Source organism: Tamandua tetradactyla, chromosome 2 (genome assembly GCF_023851605.1).
Source record: "Tamandua tetradactyla isolate mTamTet1 chromosome 2, mTamTet1.pri, whole genome shotgun sequence".
Classification (NCBI taxonomy): Eukaryota; Metazoa; Chordata; class Mammalia; order Pilosa; family Myrmecophagidae; genus Tamandua; species Tamandua tetradactyla.
The window spans coordinates 141,013,902-141,026,681 of NC_135328.1; the positions used below are offsets into that span (position 1 = coordinate 141,013,902).

The 12,780-nt window shown below is 35.7% G+C and overlaps 1 protein-coding gene and 1 pseudogene across 1 annotated transcript in view; one reads left to right on the plus strand and one right to left on the minus strand.

The window, feature by feature from the left end:
- PPIL4 (peptidylprolyl isomerase like 4) overlaps window positions 1–12,780 on the minus strand; it is a 69,129-nt gene that overhangs the window by 51,441 nt on the left and 4,908 nt on the right. The gene's annotated exons all lie outside the window — the stretch shown is intronic.
- Window positions 8,183–9,508, plus strand: LOC143654312 (BTB/POZ domain-containing protein 1 pseudogene; annotated as a pseudogene).

The window sequence follows — 12,780 nt, forward strand, 5'->3', positions numbered from 1 at the left end:
TGAGAACATTTCATATATAGTGTACAATCAGTGGCTCACAATATCATCACACAGTTGTATATTCATCACCATGATCATTTTTTTTTTAACATTTGCACTTCTTCAGCAAAAGAAAAAGAAAAAACTCATACATACCATACCCCTTACTCCTGCCTCTCATTGACCCTTAGTATTTCAATCTACTCAGTTTATTTTAACCTTTGTTTCCTCTATTATTTACTGTTTACCCATATTTTTCACTCATCTGGCCGTACCCTAGATAAAAGGAGCATCAGACACAAGGTTTTCACAACCACAAAGTTACATAGTAAAAGCCATGTCATTACACAATCATCTTCAAGAAACATGGCTACTGGAACACAGTTCAATAGATTCTGGCACTTTTCTTTAACCACTCCAATACACCATAAACTAAAAAGAGGATATCTATATAATGCATAAGAAGAACCTCTAGGATAACCTTTCGATTCTGCTTGAAATCTCAATCACTGACACTTTAGTTTGTCTCATTTCTCTCTTCCCTTCTTTTTGTTGAGGTTTTCTCAATCCCTTGATGCCAGGTCCTGGCTCATCCCAAGATTTCTGTCCCACATTGTCAGGGTAATTTACACCCCTAGGAGTTATGTCCTACATAGCGGGGGAGAGCAGTGAGTTCACTTGTGTGGGCTTAGAGAGAGAGAGAGAGAGAGAGAGAGAAGACCACATCTGAGCAACAGAAGAGGTTCTCTGGGGATGGCTCTTAGGTTTAATTTTAAGTAGGCTTATCCTATTCCTTGGGATAAGTTTCACAGGGGTGAACCCCAAGATCAGGGGCTCAGACTATTGATTTGGTTGTCCCCACTGCTTGTGAGAATATCAGAAATTCTCCAAATGGGGAAGTTGAATATTTACCCCTTTCTCCCCATTCCCCCAAGGAGGCTTTGCAGATACTTCTTTATTCACTGTTCAAATCACTCTGGGATTTATCAGGGGCATCACAAAAACCTGGACAAACCAACAATCTCATGTATTTCAAGATTCCATGTACTTAATCTCATGGAATTCAAGATTCCATGTACTTAAGGTATTCAATTAAACTGACCATACAAGTTAAATTAGGAAATTCACTAGCAAAAATATAAATTTTGCTCCAAATAAACATCTTTCCTTTTAGTCTCACACAGAAATTGAAGCATTAAACACTTTTATAGGAAATAAAATTAACAAATCCAGGCAATGATCACCAATGGTGGCAAAAACCTTTACATGAAAAAGCTGATGGACATACTTTATAAGGGATATATCAAATGGACAGCACCTGAACACATCGACCAATTTTAACATCATAAAAAGAGATAGCCAGACATCATATAGCTCCTAAACGTGATGCAGGGGGAGGTAAACACCACTTAATATGAAATATCCTTGCCAAAAATTACGAGACAATAAGAAAACATAAATTATATTAAGGAATTAATGCTGTTTTTAGGTATAATAATTAGGGAAAAAAGTCCTTACCTTTTAGAGGTACATACCGAAGTAACTACAGATTAAATGATGTGATATATGGGATTTATTACAAAAAAATCTAGGAGAGATGAAACAAGATTGGTTGTATGGTTGATAACTGTCAAATGAAGTGGTCATGGGTGCATGAGGGTTCATTTACATGATTCTTTATATTTCTGTATATATTTGGGAATTTTCCATTAAAAAAGGAAAAAGGAAGAGAAAGCAAAAGAAGAAAGTTCAGTCTGGCTATGTCCATTGTAGACTGATAAGTAGTACACATACAGGTAAAATACCCAGTCATATGCTCACAAATACACACACATGGGGTGGACACATGTTTTTGTGTTCCAGGCTCTCTATGCACAATGACTGATTGCCAGTTCTTAGTCTGTGTTAAGTAGATGGGATAACCCCACTTCCCCTTAAGCTCCCCATAACTCTAAAGAAAGAAGCCTCCTCATATAGCCAGGGCCTGGCCTACATGAAGAGGGTGTCAAATGAACCAAAGGGAGAAATGCTTACCTGGTGAAAAACCTAAAAAAAAAAAAAAAAAAAAAAAAAGAAGCAAAGAAGTGGAAAAAAAATTGTAATTACTGGAAAATCCTTTAAAACCCTGGATCCAGTCATCCTTAAAGCCAAGTTTACCCTGGAACTTTCCAATAATGTGAGGCAATTTTCTTTAAGCCAGTCTGAGTTGGGTTTCTATCGTTTGCAGAAGAAGTACTTACTTTAATACAACAAATTTATATACATAAGTCAATATAATGAATGTTCAGTGTGCGTGCTCAGAATGGCAGGCAACGTACTAGGTGATCAGGCTAGAGAGATGATTAAGGTATAGTCCTTGCTCTTTTGTTGTTTACATTCTTGAGAGGAGAAAAGATTTGAGTATAGTTCCAGGACAAGAAGTTAATGTCACAATTAAATATGCAGCAGGTGATATAAAAAGACTTGAGATAAAAGGAGAAGAAACAAGATTTAACTCTGCTTAAGGACCAGGGAAAGATTCACAGAAGAGGTCATGCTTGATCTGAGATTTGAATCATAAATATTTATGCACTGAACCAGAATGCTCCAAAATACATGAGGGAAACACTGAAAAGAGAAACAGACATATCTACCATAACAGTTGGAGACTTCAATTCCAAACTCTCATCAATGGTCACAACATCTAGACAGAGGATCAATAAAGAAACAGAGAATTTGAATAATACAATAAATGAGCTAAATTTAACAGACATTCATAGAACATTATACCCCACAATAGCAGGATACACCTTTTTTTCAAGTGCTCACAGATCATTCTCAAAGATAGACCATATGTTGGGTTACAAAGCAAGTCTTGACAGATTTTAAAGGATTGAAATCATACAAAACACTTTCTCAGATCATAAAGGAATGAAGTTGGAAATCAATAATAGGCAGAGTGCCAGAAAATTCAAATATGTGGAGGCTCAACAAAACACTCTTAAACAACCAGTGGGTCAAGGAAGAAATTATAAGAGAAATCAGTAAATATCTGGAGGCAAATGAAAATGAAAACACAACATATCAAAACTTATGGGATGCAGCAAAGGCAATGCTAAGAGGGAAATATATAGCCCTAAATGCCAACATCAAAAAAAAGGAAAGGGCAAAAATCGAGGAATTAACTGTCCACTTGGAAGAACTAGAGAAAGAACAGCAAACTAACCCCAAAGCAAGCAAAAGGAAAGAAATAACAAAGATAAGAGCAGAACTAAATGAAATTGAGAACATGAAAACTACTGAGAAAAACAATAAAACTAGAAGCTGGTTCTATGAGAAAATCAAAAAGATTGGTCCTTAGCAAGAGTGACAAAAAGAAGAAGAGAGAGGATGCAAATAAGATCAGAAATGGAAGAGGAGACATAACCACTGACCCCACAGAAATAAAGGAAGTAATGACAGGATACTATGAACAACTTTATGCTACTAAATACAACAATGCAGATGAAATGGACAACTTTCTAGAAAGGCATGAACAACCTATTTTGATTCGAGAAGAAATAGACAACCTCAACAAACCAATCACAAGTAAAGAAATTGAATCAGTCATTAAGAAGCTCCCCCAAAGAAAAGTTCAGGACCAGATGACTTCATATGTGAATTCTACCAAACATTCCAGAAAGAATTAGTACCAATCCTGTTCAAATTCTTCAAAAAAACTGAAGAGGAGGGAAAGCTACCTAAACCATTCTACAAAGCCAACATCACCCTCATACCAAAGCCAGACAAAGAAATTACAAAAAAAGAAAACTACAGACCAATCTCTCTAATGAATATAGATGCAAAAATCCTCAACAAAATTCTAGCAAATCAAATCCAGGTACAGATTAAAAGAACTATACATTATGACCAAGTGGGATTCATCCCAGGTATGCAAAGATGGTTCAATATAAGAAAATCAATTAATGTAATACACCATATCAACAAATCAAAGCAGAAAAACCACATGATCATCTCAATTGATGCAGAGAAGGCATATGACAAAATTCAACATCCTTTCCTGTTGAAAACACTTCAAAGGACACGAATAGAAGGGAACTTCCTTAAAATGATAAAGGGACTATACAAAAAACCCACAGTTAATATCATCCTCAATGGGGAAAAACTGAAAACTTTCCCCCTAAGACCAGGAGCAAGACAAGGACGTTCACTACCACCACTGTTATTCAACACTGTGTCGGAAGTTCTAGCCAGAGCAGTTAGACAAGAAAAAGAAATACAAGGAATCAAAACTGAAAGGAAGAAGTAAAACTCTCACTGTTTGCAGATGATATGATACTATATGTCAAATACCCCCAATAATCCACAGCAAAACTACTAGAACTAATACATGAGTACAGCAAAGTGGCAGGTTACAAGATCAACACTCAAAAATCTGTAGTGTTTCTATACACTAGTAATGAACAATCCGAGGGGGAAATTAAGAAACGAATTTTATTTACAATTGCAACCAAAAGAATAAAATATTTAAGAATAAATTTGACTAAAAAGACAAAAGACCTATACAAAGAAAACTGCAAGAAATTGTTAAAAGCAATCACAGAAGATCTAAACACATGGAAGGGCATACCATGTTCATGGATTGGAAGACTAAATATAGTTAAGATGTCAATTCTACCTAAATTGATTTACAGATTCAATGCAATACCAATAAAAATCCCAACAACCTACTTTTCAGAAATAGAAAAAACAATAAGCAAATTTATCTGAAAGGGCAGGGAGCCTCAAATAGCTGAAAGTATCCTGAGAAAAAAAAGTGAAGTTGGAGGTCTCACGCTACCTGACTTTAAGGCGTATTAAGAAGCTACAGTGGTCAAAACAGCATGGTACTGGCATAAGCATAGATATACTGATCAATGGAATAGAATATAGTGTTCAGATATAGACCCTCTCATCTATGGACAGTTTATCTTTGTTAAGGCAGTCAAGCCAACTCACCTAGGACAGAACATTCTCTTCAATAAATGGTGCCTGGAGAACTGGATATCCATATGCAAAAGAATGAAAGAGGACCCATATCTCACACCCTATACAAAAGTTAACTCAAAATGGATCAAAGACCTAACCATTAGATCTAAGACCATAAAACAGTTAGAAGAAAATGTAGGGAAATATCTTATAAATCTTATACTTGGAGGCGGTTTTATATACCTTACACCCAAAGCAAGAGCATTGAAGAAAGAAATAAATAAATGGGAACTCCTCAAAATTAAACACTTTTGCGCTTCAAAGAACTTTATCAAGAAAGTAAAAAGACAGCCCACACAATGGGAGACAATATTTGGAAATGACATATCAGATAAAGGTCTAGTATTCAGAATTTATAAAGAGATTGTTCAACTCAATAACAAAAAGACAGCCAGTCCAACTACAAAATGGGAAAAAGACTTGAACAGACACCTCTCAGAAGAGGAAATACAAATGGCCAAAAGGCACATGAAGAGATGCTCAATTTCCCTGGCTATTTGGGAAATGCATATCAAATCCACAATGAGATATCATCTCACACCCACCAGAATGGCCATTATCAACAAAACGGAAAATGAGAAGTGCTGGAGAGGATGTGGAGAAAGAGGCACACTTATCCACTGTTGGTGGGAAAGTCAAATGGTGCAAAGCTGTAGAAGGCAGTTTGGCCGTTCCTCAAAAAGCTGAATATAGACTTGCCATATGATCTGGCAATACCATTGCTAGGTATCTACTGAGAGGACATGAGGGCAAAGATACAAACGGACATTTGCACACCAATGTTTACAGCAGCATTATTTACAATTACCAAGAGATGGAAACAGCCAAAATGTCCATCAACAGACGGGTGGCTAAACAAACTATAGTACATACATATGATGGAATATCATACAGCTGTAAGACAGAATAAAGTTCTGAAGTATGTAACAACATGGATGGACCTTAAGGACATTATACTGAGTAAGATAAGCAAAAAACAAAAGGACAAATACTGTATGGTCTCACTGATATGAACTGACATCAGTGAATAAACTTGGAATATTTCATTGGTAACAGAAACCATCAGGAGATAGAAATAGGGTAAGATATTGGGTAATTGGAGCTGAAGGGATACAGATTGTGCAACAGGACTGAATATAAAAACTCAGAAATGGACAGCACAATACTACCTAACTGTAATACAATTATGTTAAAACACTGAATGAAGCTGCATGTGAGAATGATAGAGGGAGGAGGGCTGGGGGCATAAATGAAATCACAAAGAAAGATAGACGATAAAGATTGAGATGGTGTAATCTAGGAATGCCTAGAGTGTATAATAATAGTGACTAAAGGTACAAATTTTTAAAATGTTGTTGCATGAGGAAGAACAAAGGAATGTTATTACTGCAGGGTGCTGAAAACAGATAATAATTAATATTTTAAAATTTCAACTTATGTGTGAGACTAAAGCAAAAATGTTTATTTGGTACAAAATTTATATTTTGACTAGTGCATTTCCTAATACAACTTTTGTAAATAGCTTGACTGAAAACCATAAGTACCTGGAATCTTGGGTAGGACATGAGATTTTGCTGGTTTGTCCAGACTGATGACTCAGTGAATCCCAGAGTGATTCAATCAGTGAGTGGAAAAGTATTTGCAAAGTCCCCTTCAGGGAATGGTGAGAACGGGGAGAAATTCAACCTCCCCAAGTTGAATTCTTGATATTCTCACAAGCAGCGTGGACAACCAAAGCTATAGGCTAAGCCCCTAGTCTTGGGGTTTGCTCATATGAAACTTAACCCCACAAAGGATAGGTCAAGACTACTTAAAATTTAGGCCTAAATTTAAATCTCTCACCCCCAAGAGAGCCTTTTTGTTGCTCAGATGTGGCCTCTCTCTCCAGCCAACACAATAAGCAAACTCACCACCCTCCCCGTCTAGGTGGGACATGACTCCCAGGGGTGTGGACCTTCCTGGCAACATGGGACAGAAATTCTAGAATGAGCTGAGACTCAGCATGAAGGGACTGAGAAAAACCCTAGAGTGAACTGTGACCCAGCATCAAGGGATTGAGAAAACCTTCTCGATCAAAATGGGGAAGAGTGAAACGAGACAAAGTGTCAATGGCTGAGAGATTCCAAACAGAGTCGAGAGGTTATCCTGGAGGTTATTCGTACACATTAAGTAGACATCACCTTGTCATTCAAGATGTAATGGAAATGCCTGAAAATGTAGAGCTGTGTTCCAGTAGCCATGTTTCTTGATGATGATTGAATAGCTTACACAAAGTGACTTAGTGATTGTGAAAACCTTTTGTCTGAGGCTCCTATCTACTTTGTCAACAGACGAGTAGAACATATGGAATAAAAATAAATAATAGGGGAACAAATGTTAAAATAAATTTAGTTTGAAATGCTAGTGATCAATGAAAGCGAGGGGTAAGGGGTATGGTATGTATAATCTTTTTTTTTTTCTGTTTTCGTTTTATTTCTTTTTCTGTTGTCTTTTTCTTTTTCTGAATTGATGCAAATGTTCTAAGAAATGATGAATATGCAACTATGTGATGATATTGTGAATTACTGATTATATATGTAGAACGGAATGATCATATGTTAATGTTTTTGTTCGTTTGTTGTTAAATTTTTTTTAATTAATAAATAAATTAAAAAAATAAATTTAGATTAAAAAAAACAGTCAGAAAACTGCGAATAGAAGGAATTTTCTCAACATGATAAAGGGCATTTATGAAAAACCCACAGCCAATATCATACTCCATGGTGAAAGACTGAAAACTTTCCCCCTAAGATCAGAAACAAGGCACGGAGCCTGTTGTAACCACTGTTATTCAACATTGTAGTGGAAGTTCTACCCAGGGAAATCAGGCAAAAGAAATAAAACTCATACACGTTAGAAAGCAAGAAGTCCAAGGATCTCTATTCATAGATAACATGATCTTATATAGTGAATATCCCCAAGAATCCATGAGAAAGTTACTAGAATAAACAAATTCAGCACTATTGTAGGATACAAGATAAACACCCAGAAATCACCTGAGTGTCTAAACACCAGTAATGAACAATAAGAAAAGGAATTTGAGAAAACCATTTCATTTATAACAGTAACTAAAAGAGTAAAATACCCAGGAATAAGTTTAACCAAGGAGTGTGAAGGACTTGTACACACACTGCTGAAAGAAATTTAAGAAGGGGAAATGCCTTTCCTGGAAGGCTGGGAGATGGTGCTGGCCTGTGAGGGCAGCCTGGCCGATGGCCAGTGTGCCACAGTAGCACTCTTCTTAGCCTGGGGAGACTCACAGCTAGAGAATGGCCTTGGTCTGGCCAGTGGGGTAGCAGGACCAGGGTCTGAGACAGAGCTGTGCCCCAAGAGGTCACTGCCTTCATGTCCCCTCTAGGGCCCCTGCTCCCCCTGCAGAGGGAGCTGTTCTACAACTGATAGGTGACCAAAGCGTTGCAGAAGTGCTTTGTCTTCCTCTTCATCTTAGAACTGCTGAGTGATGTACGATTCATGCTGGGCAAGGGCCATGGCACCACAGCTGCTGCCTGGGGGTCCCCAGTGCATCTCTACCCACTGCTTCATGCTTCATCCACACCATGTTCAACGGTGGCATGGCAACCACGTCTGCCAAGACCAAGCTGCCGGACTTATAGCCTGCCACTTTCCTGGCACCGCTGAGATTTCTATATTTAGATGAAGTTCAAATTGGTCCAGAAACAGTTATGGCCGCTTTATATTGCTAAGAACTACGCAGTCTCAGCCTTGGAAGCCCAATGTGTGGAATTTCTTTCCAAACATCTTAGGGCAAATAATGTCTTTATGCTTCTCACTCAGACTCAATTATTTGATGAACCTCAGCTTGCTAGTCTCTGTCTAGACATGATAGAGAAAAGCATAATGGGTGCAATAAGTGCAGAAGGGCTTACTGATAGTGATAGAGACATGTTCTGTACAGCTCTAGAGGGAGACACAGCTGAGTTTTTTGAGCTGCTGTACTCTAGGCAGAGGCAGAATGTCAGAGACAACAATTGCCTGTGACTTTTCTAAACAAAGTTCTAGGAAAAGCACTTTCTCTAACTGGATTCCCAATGATGACAATCGAGGAGTTTGCTGCAGGTCTTGCTAAATCTGGAATTTTGTCAGATCATGAAATGGTAACTTCCTTTCTTCATTTTACTGTCAATCCTAAACCCCAATGATTACACTGATCAATCAAGATTCTGCCTCAGAGGAATGTAGCATCAATAGATGCCAGCAAATAGCTGTTGGGCTTACAGTGGAACAAGTGATTGAATCAGGTTCATTGTTAACAGAAGAATTTCTATTGCAAGATTTGGCTTATATGGATCTATTCATGGTCCCATGGAATATCAATTGAATATAAAGATCACTGAATATGAAAAAAAAAAAAAACAAATCCCCAACTTTGGGACAAAATGATATCAGATTTAGCTGTGACAGAACCTCTAACACATACAGAGTTGTGTTAAAAGAACCGATAGAAATCCTGCCCAACACTTAAAGGTCCAGACTCTCACTATGACACAAAGGACTGAATAAAGTACTGCATCAAATACCTATTGTTAGAAAGGCCTTTTTTTTTTTTTTTGCTTTTTATTTCCCCTGCAACTAAATAACTGGTCACAAAAAAATGGTTTGAGTGTTATGAATATTTACCATTTTAAGAAACACTTAGTAAAAAACATTGGCATACTCTGCATGACTTAAAGACAGATTTTCCATTTTCTTATAATCTGAGGTGAAATGAGAATGGAGCTTACTTTTTAAAAACAAAAAGCAGTTATTTCAACTTGTTCTTGTATAATTTCATAAATCAGCTGCCTCATGATCTTTTGATAGTTTCATAATTGAAAGATTCTCATTATATATAGCTGGTTTGTTTTGGTTTTGTTTGAACTATTTTGAAGGATAGATGAGGAAAGATAGTTCAAACTCAAATTTAAAAAGTCAGAGAATTAAGAAAACTGACTTCATATTTGAATTTGGAAAAACTGAACTGTGAAGAAATAAACTGGCTGTTAACATTTGAAATAGTGCTAAAAAATGGTCCAATAAATACCCAAAAAAATTTTCAATGTATTTACAGAAAAGGATATTTGTAATAGCATAGTAATGTGTTACACAGCAAAGTTTTAAATTACAGATGGAGTTTGTATAAATTTACAATAATGTGATAAAAACAAAGGATCTCGAGGTAAAAAAAAAAATTGAAGACTTAAATAAATGGAAACATATTCCTACATGGATTGGAAGACAATGTCTACATTATAGATTTAATATATATTAATAACTATTTAATATGTAACCAAGTAATACTGTTAACAAAAAAAGTAAATCTTATCTTTCCTTGTTCTTGTTTTATATATCATAAGATACTTAAATTTAAAAATGTATAACCTTCAAAAAAAAAAAGATGTCATTACTGTCTAAAGCAATCTACAAATTCAATGTAATCCCTAGCAAAATTCCAGCTTTGTTTTGCAGATATGGAAAAGCTGATCCTCAAATTCATAAGGAATTGCAATGGGCCCCAAATAGCCAAAATTAAGAACAGTGTTAAAGGACTTACACTTTCTAACTTCAAAACCTACTAGAACTACAGTAATTTCAGCATGGTATGGAATAAGGATAGACATACAGACCAATGGAATATACTTGATAGTGGAGAGATAAATTCATACATCTACAACCAGTGGATTTTTGACAAGAGTTCTATGCCCACTGAATGGGGGAAACAGTTTCTTCAATAAATGGTGCCAGGACATGGGACAGAACTCCTGGGATTCACCAGGATCTGGCATCATGGGATTGAGAAAGCCTTCCTGACCAAAAGGGGGAAGAGAGAAATGTGACAAAATAAATTTTCAGTGTCTGAGAGATTTCAAACAGAGTCGAGAGGTTATCCTGGAGGTTATTCTTATGTATTATATAGATATCTCTTTTTAGTCTGTGGTGTATTAAAGTGGCTGGAGGGAAGTACCTGAAACTGTTGAGCTGTGTTCCAGTAGCCTTGATTCTTGAAAAAAATTGTATAAAGAAATAACTTTTACAGTGTGACTGTGTGATTGTGAAAACTTTGTGTCTGATGCTCCTTTTATCCAGGGTATGGACAGATGAGTAAAAAAATATGGATAAAAAATAAATAATAGAGGGGATAATGGGTAAAATAAATTGGGTAGATGGAAATACTACTGGTCAATGAGAGGGAGGGGTGAGAGATATGGGATGCATGAGCTTTTTCTTTTTATTTCTTTTTCTGGAGTAATGCAAATATTCAAAAAATTATCATGGTGATGAATACACAAATACAGAATGATATTGTGAGCCACTGATTGTACACCATTCATGGACTGTATGTGTATGAAGATTTGTCAATAAAAACATTTTAAAAAATTAAAAAAAGTGCCAGAACAAGTGAAAATTCACATAGAAAAAATGAATGTGGTCCCCTCCTCTTACCACACACAAAAAGAAATTCAAAATGGATCAACAATTTAAAAATAAGAATTAATAATAAAAAAACTCTTACAAGAAAACATAGGGAAATATTTTCATGACTTTGTAGTAGGCAAAGTAGATTTTACACCAAAAGCACAAGCAACCAAAGAAAAAAATAGAGAAAATGGACATCATCAAAATTAAAAACGTTTGTACTTTAAGGATATTATCAAGAGAGTGAAAAGACAACCTACAAAATGGGAGAATGTATTTGGAAACCATATATCTGAAAAGCATTTAACATTCAGAATACATAAAGAACTACTACAATTCAACAACAAAATGATAAATTCAATTAAAAAAAGAGGGGAAACTATGTCAACATCCTTTTTCAACATGAAGTTAAAATGGTCATTGCCCAAATTTCCTTAAAGATGGAGAGAATGATCAAATGAGGAGGAGCTATGGCAGAGAAGTTAAGATTTAGCAAACGCCTGTCACAGCTGAATCGTGTTTTTTTTTTTTTTTGGTTTCTAGCATATTAATGTCCAGAGGGAAAAACTGCAACCCATACTATACTTTGAAATTTGCTCTATAACTACTTGTTAAACTGAACTTTGAAATTTATTACTTTTCTGTATATATGCTATATTTCATAATAAAAATGTTTTGAAAAATGGGGAAAAGACTTGAACAGATATTTCTTCAAAGATAATATTCAAATGGCTAATAAGTATATGAAAGATGCTCAACATCATTAATCATTAGAGAAATGAAAATTAAAACTACAATAAGGGCGGGCAACAGTGGTTCAGTGGCAGACCGGGGTTTGATTCCTGATGCCTGCCCATGTTAAAATAAAAACAAAAAAACTGTAGTGAGATACCACTTCACACCCAGTAGGATAGCTATTACTAAAAATTTGAAAACAAAGTATTGGCAAGGATGCCAAGAAATATGAACCCTCATATGTTGTTAATGAGAACACAAAATGGTGAAGTTGCTGTGGAAAACGATTTGGTGGTTCCTCACTTTTTTTTAAAAAAAACCCTTTTAAAAATGTTTTTTACTGTTAAATATAACAGATACAAAGAAAAGAAAGAAAAAGCAATAATTTTCAAAGTACACTTCAACAAGTAGTTACAGAACAGATTTCACAGTTTGTTATGGGTTACCACTCTATTATTTCAGATTTTTCCTTCTAGCTGCTCCAAAACACTGGAGGTTAGAAGAAATATTTTTCCTTTTTTGTGAAAAATAACATATATACAAAAAAGCAATAAATGTCAAAACACATCACAACAATTAGTTGCAGGACAGATTACAGAGTTTTGT